The sequence below is a fragment of the Lepus europaeus genome, chromosome 3, assembly GCF_033115175.1.
Source record: "Lepus europaeus isolate LE1 chromosome 3, mLepTim1.pri, whole genome shotgun sequence".
NCBI classification, from domain to species: domain Eukaryota; kingdom Metazoa; phylum Chordata; class Mammalia; order Lagomorpha; family Leporidae; genus Lepus; species Lepus europaeus.
The window spans coordinates 27,927,745-27,945,375 of NC_084829.1; positions in this window are offsets into that span (position 1 = coordinate 27,927,745).

Here is a 17,631-nt window from a genome sequence, read left to right on the forward strand (position 1 = left end):
AACATGGCCCTAGCCATATCCCTAGCCCTAACCCTAGTACTAACAAAAACAATAGCACTAGCCCTAACCCTAACCATAACTGAATACTCATCATAACCCAGCCCTAGCCCTAGCCATAAACCTAGTCCTAACACTAACTGTAGCCCTAGACTTAACATTTTTATATACAGAAGATCAATTTAGTATATATTAAGATTTCATCAGTTTACACCCACACAGAACATAAAGTGTAAAATATTGCTTTAGTACTAGTTATAGCATTACTTCACATTGGAAAACACATTAAGGACAGAGATCCCACATGAGGAGTAAGTGTACAGTGACTCTTGTAGATGACTTCACAAATTGACACTCTTGTTTATGGCATCAGTAATCTCCCTAGGCTCTAGTCATGAGTTGCCAAGGCTATGGAAGCCTTTAGAGTTCGCCAACTCCGATCTTATTTAGACAAGGTCATAAACAAAGTGGAAGTTCTCTCCTCCCTTCAGAGAAAGGTACCTCCTTCGTTGATGGCCCGTTCTTACTCACAGAGATCTTTCATTTAGGTCCTCTTTTTTTGTCAGAGTGTCTTGGATTTCCATGCCTGAAATACTCTCATGGGCTCTTCAGCCAGATCTGAATTCCTCAAGGGCTGATTCTGAGGCCAGAGTGTTGTTTAGGACATCTGCCATTCTATGAGTCTGCTGTGTATCCCGCTTCTCATGTTGGATTGTTCTCTCCCTTTTTGATTCTATAAGTTAGTATTAGCAGACACTTGTCTTGTTTGTGTGATCCCTTTGACTCTAAGACCTATCAGTGTGATCAATTGTGAACTGAAATTGATCACTTAGACTCAGGAGATGGCATTGGTACATGCAACATAGATGGGATTGCATTGGAATCCCCTGGTGCATTTCTAACTCCACCATTTGGGGAAAGTCATCTTGAGCATGTCCCAAATTGTACATCTCCTCCCTCTCTTATTCCCACTCTTATATTTAACAGGGATCACTTTTCAGTTAAAATTTAAACACCTAAGAATAATTGTGTGTTAATTACAGAGTTTAAACAATAGTATGAAGTAGAACAAAAAAATACTAAAAGAGAAAAATATTAAATTGTACATCAACAGTCAGGACAAGGGCTGATCAAGTCACTGTTTCTAATAGTGTCCATTTCACTTCAACAGGTTTCCTTTTTGGTGCTCGGTTAGTTGTCAGGGAGAACATATATTTGTCCCTTTGGGACTGGCTTAATTTACTCAGCATGATGTTTTCCAGATTCCTCCATTTTGTTGCAAATGACCAGGTTTCATTGTTTCTTACTGCTGTATAGTATTCTATGGAGTCCATGTCCCATAATTTCTTTATCCAGTCTACTGTTGAGGGGCATTTGGGTTGGTTCCAGGTCTTAGCTATTGTAAACTGAGCTGCAATAAACATTAAGGTGCAGATGGCTTTTTTATTAGCCAATTTAATTTCCTTTGGGTAAATTCCAAGGAGTGGGATGGCTGGGTTGTATGGTAGGGTTATAATTCAGCTTTCTCAGGAATCTCCAGACTGACTTCCATAGTGGCTTAACCAGTTTGCATTCCCACCAACAGTGGGTTAGTGTCCCTTTTCCCCCACATCCACTCCAGCATCTATTGTTGGTAGATTTCTGAATGTGAGCCATTTTAACTGGGGTGAGGTAAAACCTCATTGTGGTTTTGATTTGTATTTCCCTGATTGCTAAAGATCCTGAACATTTTTTCATGTGTCTGTTGGCCATTTGGATTTCCTCTTTCTAAAAATGTCTCTTGAGGTCCCTGGCCCATCTCTTAAGTGGGTTGTTTGTTCTGTTGTTGTGAATTTTCTTATTTTCTTTGTAGATTCTGGTTATTAACCCTTTATCTGTAGTATAGTTTGCAAATTTTTTTCAATTCTGTCGTTTGCCTCTTCACTTACCTGACTGTCTCTTTTCAGTACAGAAATTTATCTATTTGATACAATCCCAAATTTTAATTTTGGGTTTCACTGCCTATGCTTCTGGGGACCTTTCCAGGAAGTCTTTGCCAGTACCTAGATCTTGCAGGCTTTCTCCAATGTTATCTAATAATTTGATGGTGTCAGATCATCAATTTAAGTCTTTAATCCATGTTGAGTGAATTTTTGTGTAAGGTGAAAGGCAGGGGTCTTGCTTCATGCTTCTGCATGTGGAACTCCAGTTTTCCCAGCACCATTTATTGAATAGATTGTCCTTTCTCCAGGAATTGATTTTAGATCCTTGATTAAATATAAGTTGGCTATAGATGATTGGATTGATTTGTGATGTTTCTTTTTTGTTCCATTGGTCTATCCTTCTGTTTCTGTACCAGTACCATGCTGTTTTGATTATAACTGCCGTGTAGTATGTCTCAAAACCTGGTAATGTGATAATTCTGGCTTTGTATTTGTTGTACAAGATTGCTTTAGGTAATTGAGGTCCAGTGCCTCCATATGAATTTCAGAATCATTTTTTTCCAGATCTGAGAAGACTGTCTTTTGTATTTTGATTGGTATTGGATTGAATCTATAAATTGCTTTTGGGAGAATGGACATTTTGATGATATTGATTCTTCCAATCCATGAGCATGGAAGATTTTTCCATTTTTTGGTATTTTCTTCTGTTTCTTTTTTTTAACAGGCAGAGTGGACAGTGAGAGAGAGAGACAGAAAGAAAGGTCTTCCTTTGTAGTTGGTTCACCCTCCAATGCCCACCGTGGCCAGTGCGCCATGCTGATCCTAAGGCAGGAGCCAGGTGCTTCCTCCTGGTCTCCCATGGGGTGCAGGGCCCAAGCACTTGGGCCATCCTCCACTGTGCTCCTGGGCCATAGCAGAGAGCTGGCCTGGAAGAGAGGAACAAGGACAGAATCCGGTGCCCCAACTGGGACTAGAACTCAGTGTGCTGGTGCCACTAGGCAGAGGATTAGCCTATTGAGCCACGGCGCTGGCTCTTCTGTTTCTTTCTTTAAGGTTTTGTAATTCTCATTGTAGAGATCTTTAACGTCCTTGGTTAAGTTTATTCCAAGGTATTTGATTGTTTTTGTACCTATTGTGAATGGGATTGATCTTAGAAGTTCATTCTCGGCCATGGCATGCCTGTGTATACAAAGGCGGTTGATTTTTGTGCATTGATTTTATATCCTGCTACTTTGGCAAAGACTATTATGAGTTCCAAAGTTTCTTAGTAGAGTTCTTTGGATCCCCTAAATAAAGAATCATATCATCTGCAAAGGGAGATAGCTTGACTTCTTCCTTTCCAATTTTAATTTCTTTTTCTTGCCTAATAGCTCTGGCTAAAACTTTCAGAATTATATTTAATAGCAGTGGTGAGAGTGGACATCCCTGTCTGGTACTAGATCTCAGTGAAAATGTTTCCAAATTTTCCCCATTCAATAGAATGCTGGCCATGGGTTTTTCATAAATCACTTTGTTCGTATTGAGGAATGTTCCTTTTATACCCAGTTTGCTTAGGGTTTTCTTTTTTTATTAAACTTTTATTTAATGAATATAAATTTCCAAAGTACAGCTTATGGAATACAATGGCTTCCCTCCTCCCATAAATTCCCTCCCACCCACAACCCTCCCCTTTCCCGCTTCCTCTCCCCTTCCAATCACATCAAGACTCATTTTCAATTCTCTTTATATACAGAAGATCAGTTCAGTATATATTAATTAAAGATTTCAACAGTTTGCCCCCACATAGCAACACAAAGTGAAAAACTACTGTTGGAATACTAGTTATAGCATTAAATAACAGTGTACAGCACATTAAAGACAGATCCTACATGATATTTTTTAAAAATTAATTAATTTTCTATGACATTTCCAATTTAACACCAGGGTATTTTTTTTTCATTTCCAATTATCTTTATATACAGAAGATTGATTCAGTATATAATTAGTAAAGATTTCATCAGTTTGCACCCACGCAGAAACACAAAGTGTAAAAATACTGTTTCAGTACTAGTTATAGCATCACTGCACATTAGACAACACATTAAGGACAAATCCCACATGAGATGTAAGTACACAGTGACTCCTGTTGCTGACTTAACAATTTGACACTCTTGTTTATGGCGTCAGTAATCTCCCTAGGCTCTAGTCATGAGTTGCCAGGGCTATGGAAGCCTTTAGAGTTCACTGACTTTGATCTTATTCTGATAGGGTCTAGTCAAAGTGGAAGTTTTCTCCTCCCTTCGGAGCAGAGTACCTCCATCTTTGATGGCCCGGTTCTTTCCACTGGGATCAAACTCACAGAGATCTTACATTTAGGTCTAATTCTTTTTTTTCTTTTCCATGGTGTCTTGGCTTTCCATGCCTACAATACTCTGATGGGCTCTTCAGCCAGATCCGCATGCCTTAAGGGCTGATTCTGAGGCCAGAGTGCTCTTTAGGATATCTGCCATTCTATGAGTCTGCTGTGTATCCCGCTTCTCATGTTGGATCGTTCTCTCCCTTTTTGATTCTTCAGTTAGTATTAGCAGACACTTGTCTTCTTTGTGTGATCCCTTTGCCTCTTAGACCTATCAGAGTCATCAATTGTGAACTGAAATTGATCACTTGGACTAGTGAGATGGCATTGGTACATGACACCTTGATGGGATTGTATTGGAATCCCCTGGCACATTTCTAAATCCACCATTTGGGGCGAGTCCGATTGAGCATGTCCCAAATTGTACATCTCCTCCCTCTCTTTTTCCCACTCTTATATTTAACAGGGATCACTTTTCAGTTAAAATTTAAACGCCTAAGAATAATTGTGTGTTAATTACAGAGTTCAACCACTAGTACTAGAACAACAACAACAAATACTAAAAAGGATAAAGTATTACATTGTACATCTAGAGTCAGGACAAGAGCTGATCAGGTCATTGTTGCTTATAGTGTCCATTTCACTTCAACAGGTTTCCCCTTTGGTGCTCAGTTGTCACCGATCAGGGAGAACAAATGATATTTGTCTCTTTGGGACTGGCTTAATTCACTCAGCATGATGTTTTCCAGATTCCTCCATCTTGTTGCAAATTACCGAGTTTCATTGTTTCTTACTGCTGTATAGTGTTCTATGGAGTCCATGTCCCATAATTTCTTTATCCAGTCTACTGTTGATGAGCATTTGGGTTGGTTCCAGGTCTTAGCTATTGTGAATTGAGCTGCAATAAACATTAATGTGGTTAGATCGAAGATGGTGGAATAGGAAGGGAGCACATTGATAGTTCAGCAAGACACACAGGTTAATAAAAGTGGAGATACTGCAGGGTCAAGGAAGAGTAGGGGAAGAAACAGCAGCAGAAACTCTTCCGGAATTAGTGATTTACAGTGGAACTGCGTGGAGAGCATGGAAGCCCAAGTTCGGGACACCAGCGGCAGACTCAACGCACCAGCGCTGGAACACGAGGTGAGCCGAACCTCAATAGCCTGAGACACCAGCGGGCAAGCAGAAAGAGGAGGCTAGAGGGAACGAGGCTTGAAACTCCGTGGGGAAAAGTTCACCAGGCTAACTAGAAGAGAGAGGGAAAAAAAAAAATTGACCGATACGGATGGACACGAGTTTCTCTCTATCCACTCACCTCTCAAAGGCAAGCAAGACAGAGCAGGCGCCATTTTGGACATACGTCATAAGCAGGGCGACCTCAGGTCTGCACCGGCCCTGAGCCTAGCAGAAAAACCTGACTCTGGGGGGAGGGGTGAAATAACAGGAGATTAGGATCTAACTTGGCAACCCAGTGGGAGACTGCAGGAGAATTGGAGCCCACACCGAGGGCAGCAGAGATTCCCTGTGTGGTCCTTGGGAAAGAGCTTCTGATCTCTGGCTCCTGTGGGTATATCATTTTCCTGCTAACTACCTCCAATTATGTTCAGCTGTGCGGAATTACTTCTCTTTTGAATAAAAAAAAAAAGAAAGAGATTTACCACGCCTAACCTGGGAGTGTCATCTTTGGCACACCCTCAACCCTGAGGAACCAAACACAGCATTCAGGCCACACTTATCTCAAACCTCTAAGGCTCCACCGAAAGCAGACAGTCCACTTAATATAGAGCCATAGTGTAACAAGAAAAAACACCACAGTGAAGAAACCAAATATCTCCAACATGCCATACAACAAATGCAAAAACCGAAGTAACAAGAACAAGGAAGACACTATGACGCCCCCAAATGAAAAAGACAGCCCAATTCAAGATTATGAAGATGATGAGATAGAAGAAATGAAAGAAGCAGATCTCAAAAAATTGATAAGAACATTAAGAAGTTCTCAAAAACAAATTCTTGAACTACAGAAATCCTTAATGGACAAGATAGAAAATCTCTCTCGTGAAAATGAAATATTAAGGGGGAATCAAAATGAAATGAAACAACTAGTAGAACATGAAACTGTGATAGTGACAAAAAACCACAATGAAAAGAAGAACTCAATAGATCAAATGACAAACACATTAGAGAGCCTTAAAAACAGAATGGGCGAAGCAGAAGAGAGAATATCAGACTTAGAAGACAGAGAACAGGAAAGGAAACAGGCAAACCAAAGAAAAGAAGAAGAAATTAGAAATCTAAAAAATATTGTTGGGAATCTACAGGATACTATTAAAAAACACAACATTCAGGTTCTAGGAGTTCCTGAAGGCATGGTGAGGAAGAAAGGATTAGAAGGCATTTTCAGTGAGATACTAGCAGAAAATTTCCCAGGTTTGGAGAAGGACAGAGGCATCTTAGTACAGGAAGCTTATAGAACCCCTAATAAATATGACCAAAAGAGATCCTCACCACGACACATTGTAATCAAACTCACCACAGTGAAACATAAAGAAAAGATCCTAAAATGTGCAAGAGAGAAACGTCAGATTACTCTCAGAGGATCTCCAATTAGACTCACAGCTGACTTCTCATCAGAAACCCTACAAGCTAGGATGGAATGGCGAGATATAGCCCAGGTACTAAGAGAGAAAAACTGCCAGCCCAGAATATTATATCCTGCAAAGCTCTCATTTGTGAATGAAGGTGAAATGAAGACTTTTCATAGCAAACAGAAACTGAAAGAATTTGTTGCCACTCATTCTGCCATGCAAAAGATGCTTAAAGATGTGTTACACACAGAAACAAAGAAACATGGTCACCAATATGCAAGAAGGTAAAGGAAGGAAACCTCACAGCAAAAGATCACAGGAAGCTCAATTTCTCTTTGACATAGAATTAAACTCTGATGCTCTGTTAAAGCAATGTGTTAAAGTAATCTAAAAACAAAAAGCAATTCAAATCAATTGGCAATCTACAAAAAGAGTTAAAGATTTTAAAAGCTATTATTAAAATTGGTATATTGGTCTATTATGCTATGTTATATGTGCGTACATATTGTATGTCCACATAGGAAATTTTATTAAGAGTTTTATTTTAAATGGCTTATAGATAAGATTGTCCATAAATTTAAGCTGCTAAAATCAATCAAAGATACATTTTAATTTGTGTGACCTGAATCTGTGTATCATATGTTTTAAACTTGTTGGTAGAAAGAAACTAAAAACATTTTATATGGTTGTGCTTAAGTTTACTGGTTAAACAAACTACACCATGTTAGATATTTAAGAGGTGTTTTCAAATACATGATTCTTAAAATTTATAGAAGGCATTGGACTTTATGGTAAATGTTTTCTTAAGTTGTTATCTAATGGTTGAAACTGTTTGCTAAGTATTCATGTGATATTGCTATTGTCAGCAAGCGATCTAGGACTTGCTCCCTCATTTCTCTATTCTAAGCCCAACTTGTTCTTTCATTTCTCTATTCTCTTCAAGGTAGGAAACTAATTCTATTATGAAGGAATCTGTAGGACACACAATTTAATCTTTAGACCTTATAAAAGAGATGGCTAACATTTTTCTGTAATAGCATAGCCAAAATAAGAACTTAAATTATAATCTCATAGCTAGATTTACTTCGCCATCAGTAGAAAAAAACCTCCCTTTCAGACCAAAGGGAAAGAAGGTTTTAAAGTGAGAATATAATTTTCCTCATGGGCATTGTCTACCTTAGAAAAACTACTACAGAACATGCCTGTGACTATAGACTTGTAGTTCAGGCCACCGAAGATTAGAGATGGGACTTGCGCACTCCCTTGACTTGCATCCTCTGGTCTGCTTTAACACAAACCAGGAGGAAAAGAAAGCTTGGCATCAGAAGCAATGGGTGGCAGGCCTATTAATGGCTGATCTGTACAGTGATCTGCCCTGAAGGAGACCCAACAGGCCAGTCCACTGCAGTGGCTTTCAATGTGGTAAGCCTGGGCTTCAGCAGAAGTCAGCTTGTGAAGAGCCATGGCAGCTCTGCCAAGAGTTGGATCACTGGAAATGGACCTGCCCTGGAGTCGAAGGATGCCCAGGTCAGAGCCACAGATCTTATTGGCTCTAAGCTGAAAAGCCCTTCACTCAGCCCAACTTCCAAAGTGACCACTGCAGCTGAGGGGATGGTCAAGTAGGGTCAGCAACATTGCAGGCAGAACTGTAAATTTCTTGTTAGAGATGCCACATGCCTTTACCTGGCCGGCTCTCCTCCCAGACCAGCCAAGTAATGAAAGTCAACAGAGTGCCTTCCCCTAGGAGGTTCACACCTCCCTTAGGATATACCCCATGTGAAGAGATAGATAGGTCTGGGCCTCTTAACTTACAAGGCCTAAAGCCCACCAGATTATTATCAAGTCCCTTCTATCAGGTTCCATTTGCCTCTCAATCAGAAAACTTAATTGTAGCTTAGACAGCACCTTTCTTAGCTCCTCTAATAATGACTCTGTCCTTTGTTCTAGACCATGTCTAGCACACTTGGGCCTCATTCCTTTGTAATCATAACCTCTACCACCAATGGCTCTACTCCCAACCTGTGTGTACTGATGGTCCTCTTCCCTACTTAATGCTGTATAATTGTTCAAACATGGTAAATGCCACTCTTAGGATCCTTGGTTACTATCCTCACTCTGTCTTTTATGACCTTGTCTAAATATGATCAGAGTCGGCAAACTTGGAAGGCTTCCATAGCCTTGGCAACTCATGACGACAGCCTAGGGTGGTTACTGGCGCCATAAACTAGAGTGTCAATTTGTTGGGTCAACAACAGGAGCCGCTGTGCACTTGCTCCTCATGTGGGATCTCTGTCCTTAATGTGCTGTACATTTTGATTTAATGCTATAACTAGTACTCAAACAGTATGTTTCACTTTGTGTTTCTAAGTGGGTGCAAACTGTTGAAATCTTTATACTAAATTGATCTTCTGTATATAAAGAGAATTGAAAATGAATCTTGATACAAATGGAAGGGGAGAGGGGAGGGTTGTGGGTGGGAGGGAAGTCATGGGAGGGGGAAGCCATTGTAATCCATAAGCTGTACACTGGAAATTTATATTGATTAAATAAAAATTAAAAAAATTAAAAATAAAAAAGTGGTTAGAAAAAAATAAATAAACATTAATGTGCAGATGGCTTTTTTATTAGCCAATTTAAGTTCCTTTGGGTAAATTCCAAGGAGTGGGATGGCTGGGTTGTATGGTAGGGTTATGTTCAGGTTTCTGAGGAATCTCCAGACTGTCTTTCATATTGGCTTTACCAGTTTGCATTCCCACCAACAGTGGGTTAGTGTCCCTTTTCCCCACATCCTCTTCAGCATCTATTGTTGGTAGATTTCTGAATGTGAGCCATTCTCACAGGGGTGAGGTGAAACCTCATTGTGGTTTTGATTTGCATTTCTCTGATTGCTAGTGATCTTGAACATTTTTTCATGTGTCTGTTGGCCATTTGGATTTCTTCTTTTGAAAAATGTCTCTTGAGGTCCTTGGCCCATCTCTTAAGTGGGTTGTTTGTTTTGTTGTTGTGGATTTTCTTGATTTCTTTGTAGATTCTGGTTATCAACCCTTTATCTGTAGTATAGTTTGCAAATATTTTTTTTCCCATTAGGTCAGTTGCCTCTTCACTTTCCTGACTGTTTCTTTTGCAGTACAGAAACTTCTCAATTTGACGCAATCCCAAATGTTAATTTTGGTTTTGACTGCCTGTGCTCCTGGGGTCTTTTCCAAGAAGTCTTTGCCTGTATCTATATCTTGCAGGGTTTCTCCAATGCTCTCTAATAATTTGATGGTTTCGGGTCGTAGATTTAAGTCTTTAATCCATGTTGAGTGAATTTTTGTGTAAGGTGAAAGGTAGGGGTCTTGCTTCAAGCTTCTGCACGTGGAAATCCAGTTTTCCCAGCACCATTTATTGAATAGGCTGTCCTTATTCCAGGGATTAGTTTTGGATCTTTGATCAAATAGAATTTGGCTGTAGATGTTTGGATTGATTTCTGGTGTTTCTATTCTGTTCCATTGGTCTATCCATCTGTTTCTGTACCAGTACCATGCTGTTTTGATTATAACTGCCCTGTAGTATGTCCTGAAATCTGGTATTGTGATGCCTCCGGCTTTGTTTTTGTTGTACAAGATTGCTTTGGCTATTCGAGATCTTCTTTGTCTCCATATGAATTTCAGCATCATTTTTTCCAGATCTGAGAAGAAGGTCTTTGGTATCTTGATTGGTATTGCATTGAATGTATAAATTGCTTTTGGGAGAATAGACATTTTGATGATGTTGATTCTTCCAATCCATGAGCATGGAAGATTTCTCCATTTTTTGGTATCCTCTTCTATTTCTTTCTCTAAGGTTTTGTAGTTTTCATCGTAGAGATCTTTAACGTCCTTGGTTAAGTTTATTCCAAGGTATTTGATTGTTTTTGTAGCTATTGTGAATGGGATTGATCTTAGAAGTTCTTCCTCAGCCGTGGCATTGCCTGTGTATACAAAGGCTGTTGATTTTTGTGCATTGATTTTATATCCTGCTAATTTGGCAAAGACTCTTATGAGTTCCAAAGTCTCTTAGTTGAGTTCTTTGGATCCCCTAAATAAAGAATCATATCATCTGCAAAGGGAGATAGCTTGACTTCTTCCTTCCAAATTTGTATCCTTTTAATTTCTTTTTCTTGCCTAATAGCTCTGTCTAAAACTTCCAGAACTATATTGAATAGCAGTGGTGAGAGTGGACATCCCTGTCTGGTACCAGATCTCAGCGGAAATGCTTCCAACTGTTCCCCATTCAATAGGATGTTGGCCGTGGGCTTTTCATATATTGCTTTGATTGTATTGAGGAATGTTCCTTCCATACCCAGTTTGCTTAGAGTTTTCATCATGAAAGGGTGTTGTATTTTATCAAATGCTTTCTGTGCATCTATTGAGATAATAATATGGTTTTTCTTCTGCAGTCTGTTAATGTGGTGTATTACGTTGATTGTTTTGTGAATGTTGAACCATCCCTGCATACCAGGGATCAATCCTACTTGGTCTGGGTGGATGATCTTTCTGATGTGTTGTTGCATTCTATTGGACAGAATTTTATTGAGTATTTTTGCATCTATGTTCATCAGGGATATTGGTCTCTAATTCTCTTTCAGCGCTGCATCTATTTATGGCTTAGGAATTAAGGTGATACTGGCTTCATAGAAAGAATTTGGGAGGATTCCCTCTTTTTCGATTGTTTTGAATAGTTTGAGAAGAATTGCAGTTAGTTCTTCTCTCAATATCTGGTAGAACTCTGCGGTGAATCCATCTGGTCCTGGGCTTTTCTTTGTTGGGAGGGCCTTTATTACTGTTTCAATTTCTGTGTCAGTTATGGGTCTGTTTAGGTTTTCTATGTCTTCCTGGCTCAAGTTAGGTAGGTTGTATGTGTCCAAGAATCTGTCCATTTCTGATAGATTTCCCTGTTTGCTGGCATACAAGTCCTTGTAGTAATTTCTGATGATTCTTTTTATTTCTGTGGTGTCTGTTGTTACGTTTCCATTTTCATCTCTGATCTTATTGATTTGGGTCTTTTCTTTTTAGTGAGTTGGGCCAATGCGGTGTCAATTTTGTTTATTTTTTCAAAAAACCAGCTCCTCGTTTGGCTGATTTTTTCTAATTTTTTTTTTTGGATTCAGTCCTGTTGATTTCTTCTTTGATTTTAATTATTTCTCTTCTCCTACTGGGTTTGGGTTTGGTTTGCTGCAGATTTTCTAGATCCTTGAGATGACTTGAAAGCTCATCTATTTGGTGCCTTTCCAATTTCTTGATGCAGGCACCTATTGATATAAACTTTCCTCTTAACACTGCTTTTGTTGTATCCCATAGGTTTTGGTATGTTGTGCTGTTATCCTCATTTACTTCCAGAAAATTTTTGATTTCTCTTTTAATTTCTTCTATGACCCTTTGTTCATTCAGGAGCATGTTGTTCAATCTCCATGTGTTTGCACATGCTCTAGGGATTCCCGAGTTGCTAATTTCCAATTTCATTCCTTTGTGGCCTGAGAAGCTGCATGGTATGATTCTAATTCTTTTGAATTTGCTGAGACTTGCTTTATGGCCTAGTACGTGGTCAGTCCTAGAGAAGGTTCCATGTACTGCTGAGAAGAATGTAAATTCTTTATGTGTAGAATGAAAAGTTCTGTAGATATCTGTTAGATCCATTTGGGCTTTAGTGTCATTTAAATCTGCTGTCTCCTTGTTGATCTTCTGTCCTGTTGATCTGTCTATCTCTGAGAGTGGAGTATTGAAGTCCCCCAGTACTATTGTATTGGGGTCTAAGTCTCCCTTTAAGTCCCTTAACAAGTCTTTTAAATAAGCTGGTGCCCTGTAATTAGGTGCATATACATTGATAATCATTATATCTTCCTGTTGAATGGATCCCTTAATCGTTATATTGTGCCCCTCTTTGTCTCTCCTAACAGTTTTTGTGGTAAAGTTTATGTTGTCCGATATTAAGATGGCTACACCCGCTCTTTTTTCATTTCTGTTGGCATAGTATATATTTTTCCAACCTTTCACTTCCAGTCTGTATGCATCATTGTTGGAAAGATGAGTTTCTTGTAAGCAGCAAAAAGATGGGTTTTGTTCCTTAACCCAGTCAGCCAATCGGTGTCTTTTAACTGGACAGTTCAAGCCATTAACATTCAATGTGACTATTGAGAAGGAGTAACTTTGCCCTGTCATTTGCTAACGATATTTCCTAATATATGGTTTGAGATTCCTGTGATCTTTTGCTTTGAGGTTTCCTTCCTTTACCTTCTTTCATATTGGTGACCGTGTTTCTGTGTTTCTTTCAGCATCTTTTGCAGGGCTGGACCAGTGGTGACGAATTCTTTCAATTTCTGTTTGCTGTGAAAGGTCTTTATTTCACCTTCATTCACAAATGAGAGCTTTGCAGGATATAATATTCTGGGCTGGCAGTTTTTCTCTCTTAGTACCTGGGCTATATCTCGCCATTCCCTCCTAGCTTGTAGGGTTTCTGATGAGAAGTCAGCTGTGAGTCTAATTGGAGATCCTCTGAGAGTAATCTGGCGTTTCTCTCTTGAACATTTTAGGATCTTTTCTTTATGTTTCACTGTGGTGAGTTTGATTATGACGTGTCGTGGTGAGGATCTCTTTTGGTCATGTTTATTAGGGGTTCTATGAGCTTCCTTTACTAGGATGTCTCTGTCCTTCTCCAAACCTGGGAAATTTTCTGCTAGTATCTCACTAAAAAGGCCTTCTAATCCTTTCTCGCTCTCCATGCCTTCAGGAACTCCTAGAACCTGAATGTTGGATTTTTTAATAGTACCCTGTAGATTCCTGACAGTATTTTTTAGATTTCTAATTTCTTCTTCTTTTCTTTGATTTGACTGTTTCCTTTCCTGTTCTCTGTCTTGTAAGTCCGATATTCTCTCTTCTGCTTCACCCATTCTGTTTTTAAGGCTCTCTAATGTGTTTGTCATTTGATCTATTGAGTTCTTCATTTCATTGTGGTTTTTTGTCACTATCACAGTTTCATGTTCTACTAGTTGTTTCATTTCATTTTGATTCCTCCTTAATATTTCATTTTCACGCAACAGATTTTCTATTTTGTGCATTAAGGATTTCTGTAGTTCAAGAATTTGTTTTTGAGAACTTCTTAATGTTCTTATCAATTTTTTGAGATCTGCTTCTCACATTTCCTCTCTCTCTTCATCTTCATAATCTTGGATTGGGGTGTCTTGTGCATTTGGGTCATGATAGTGTCGTTCTTGCTTTTGTTACCTCGGTTTCTACGTTTGTTGTTTGGCATGTTGGAGATAATTTATGGTTTTTTTGCTGTTGTGTTTTTTTCTCATTATACTATGCCTCTAAGTGGGCTGTCTGCTTTGATGGATCTTTAGAGGCTGTGATGGGTGTGACCAGAGAGCTCTGTTTGATTCTTCAGGTTTAAGGGTGTGCAAAAAGTGACTCACCCAGATTGTTCTCTCCCTTGCTCCTTGCTGGATCTCTCTCTCTCTCTCTTTTTTTTTTGACTCAGTTGGGAAGTAATTCTGCACAGCTGAGTGGAATTGAGGGTAGTTGAAATCATGCTTAGGGTTTTCATCATGAAATGGTGTTGTATTTTATCAAATGCTTTCTCTGCATCTATTTCAATAATCATATGGTTTTTCTTCTGCAGTCTGTTAATGTGGTGTATCACATTGATTTATTTGCACACATTGAACCATCTCTGCATACTAGGGATAAATCCCACTTGGTCTGGGTGGATGATCTTTCTGATGTGTTGTTGCATTCTATTGGCCAGAATTTTATTGAGTATTTTTGCATCTACGTTCATCAGGGTTATTGGTCTGTAATTTTCTTTCAATGCTGCATCTTTTTCCAGCTTAGGAATTAAGGCGATGCTGGCTTCATAAAAAGAATTTGGGAGGATCCCTACTTTTTCAATTGTTGTGAATAGTTTGAAAAGAATTGGAGTTAGTTCTTCTCTAAATGTCTGGTAGAACTCAGCAGTGAATCCATCTGGTCCTGAGCTTTTCTTTGTTTGGAGGGCCTTTATCAGTCTTCAATTTCTGACTTGGTTATGGGTCTGTTTAGGTTTTCTATGTCTTCCTGGTTCAATTTAGCATGTGTCCAGGAATCTATCCATTTCTGATAGATTTCTCTGTTTGCTGATTTCTGTTTGCTGTTTCTTCATTTCATTTTGATTTCTCTTCACTATCACACTTTCCTGTTCAACTAGTTTCTGCATTTCATTTTGATTCCTCCTTAAGATTTCATTTTCATGAGAGAGATTTTCTATACTGCTCAGTAAGGATTTCTGTAGCTCAAGCATTTGTTTTGATTACTTCTAAATGTTCTTATCATAAATTTTTTGAAATCTGTATCTTGCATTTCTTCTACCTCATCATCTTCATTATCTTAGCTTGGGGTGTCTTGTTCATTTGGGGGCATCATAATGTCTTCCTTGTTCTTGTTTCCTTAGTTTCTGTGTTTGTTGCTTGGCATTGTGGAGCTATTCTTTGGTTTCTTCTTGTTTTTTTTTTCCGCACTGTGGTGATTTTTCTCATTATACTATGACTCTAGATTAAGTGTTCTGTCTGCTTTTGATGGATCCTTAGAGTCTTGTGATGAGTGTGGCCAGAGAGCTCTGGTTCTTCAGGGTCAAGCGTGTGCCAAAGTGACACAACAGGTTAGGCATGGCAAATCTCTCTCTCTCTCTCTCTCTCTCTCTCTCTCTCTCTCTCTCTCTCTCTGATTCAGAAGGGAAGTAATTCCTCACAGCTGAGCATAATTGAAGGTAGTCAGCTTCTGATCTCTGGCTCCTGTGGGTATAACATTCATCTGCTCTTTCCCAATGACCACACAAAGAATCTGTACTGCCCTCATCTTGGCTCAAATTCTCCTGCAGTCTCCCACTATGTTGCTAAGGTTACCAAATTGTAGCATCTCTGGAGAGTACTCACGTGAACTCCTTGATTTCTCTCACCCACTGTCTCTTTTTTCAGTCTCATTTCATTAGCTCCACACATTCATTAGGTTGTAATCTCCTGTTATTTCACCCCCCCCCCAGAGTCAGGTTTTTCTGCTTTGCTGAGGGCAGGTGCAGCCCTGGTATCATGCAGATTTTATAATGTCAATAATGGCGCCTGCTCTTTGTCTTGCTTGCCTTTGAGAGGTAAGCAGAGAGACTCCTGTCCGTACTGGTCCACTTTTTTTTCTAGTTAGCCTGGTGAACTTTCCCCAGCAGGGTTTCAAGCCTTGTTCCCTCTATGCTCCTTCTGCTGTTTCCCTGCCAATGTCTCAGGTTACTGAGGGTTTGCCTCATATCTCCTTCCAGCACAGATGTGTAGACTTAGACTCTGCTGCTGGGCTCCTGAGCCGTGGGCATCCTTGCTCTCCCTGTAGGTCCTCTGTGTCACATCCACTAGATCCTGAAGAGTTTCCTCTACAATTTTTTTTCCAAACCTTTCCCTGAAACTACAGTAACTCCACTTTCATTGAACTATCTTTTCCCTAACAGTGTGTGTCCTCACTATTCTGACATCTGACTTAACCTTATTCCTAACCCAATTCTATCCTCCAACCCAGCCCTATTCCTAGACATAAACTGAGTCATAGACCTAACCCTAAACCTAGCCCTAACCCTAAGCCTAACCCTAACCGTAATCATAAACCTAGCCCTAGATATTAACTTAGCCCTAACCCTAGTCATAGACCTAATACTAACCCAAACCCTAAACCTAACCTTAAGTCTAGCCCTAGTACTAGACCAAGCCCTAGCCCTAACCCTAAAACTATCACTAATGCTAACCCTAACCCTAACCCTAACCCTAACCCAAACCCTAACCCAAACACTATCCCAAATCATAGCCTTGCCCTAGCAAGTCCTAACCTTAGTCCTAACATTAACCATAGCCTTAGCCCTAATCCTAACACATTCATAACCCTATACGAAGTCCTAGCCATAGCCATCAACCTAGCACTATCTCTAGCCCTAACATTAACACTAACTCTAATCCTAATCCTAATCATAATCATAATCTTAATCCCAAACTTAGCCCTAGACTTAACCCTAACCCTAACCATAACCCTAGCTTAGCCCTAGCACTAGAACTAAACCTAACCTAACCAATAAACTAGATCTAGCCCTAGATCTAGAAACAGCCCTAGGCCTAACCCTACACCTAACTCTAACCCTAACCCTAACCCTAACCCTAATCCTAAACCTAACCCTACCCTAGACATAGCCCTAGCCCAAGCCTTAGACCTAGACCTAACCCTAGCCCTAGCCCTAGCCCAAACCTTAGCCTTAGCCCTTATAAAGCCCTAACCCTAACCCTAACCCTAACCCTAACCCTAGGACACTCCCATATCTATTTCTAACCCTAGCCATAAACCAAACACTAACACTCATCCTACTATGAACCTAAGTCAAGCCCTACCATAGCCCTAACCTTAGGCATAGCCATAACCCTAGCCCTGAACAAAGCCCTAGCCCTAACCTTAACCATAAGCCTAACCCTTGCTGTAGACTTAGTACTAACCCTAGCCTTAGCCCTAGACCTAGCCCTAATCCTAACCCTAACAGCAACCCTACCCATAGACCTAATTTAAAACCTAACCCTAAACCTAACCCTAGTGCAAGCCATAGCCCTAACCATAATCTTAACCACAACACAAACCCTAGACCTTAAACTAATTGGAAACTTAACTCTAACACTAACCATACACCTAACCCTAACCCTAGTGTTAGGCCTAGCCCTAAACCTAGACCTAGGCTTAGCCCTAGCCTTAGCCAATCCCTAACCCTAAACCTAACCCTAACC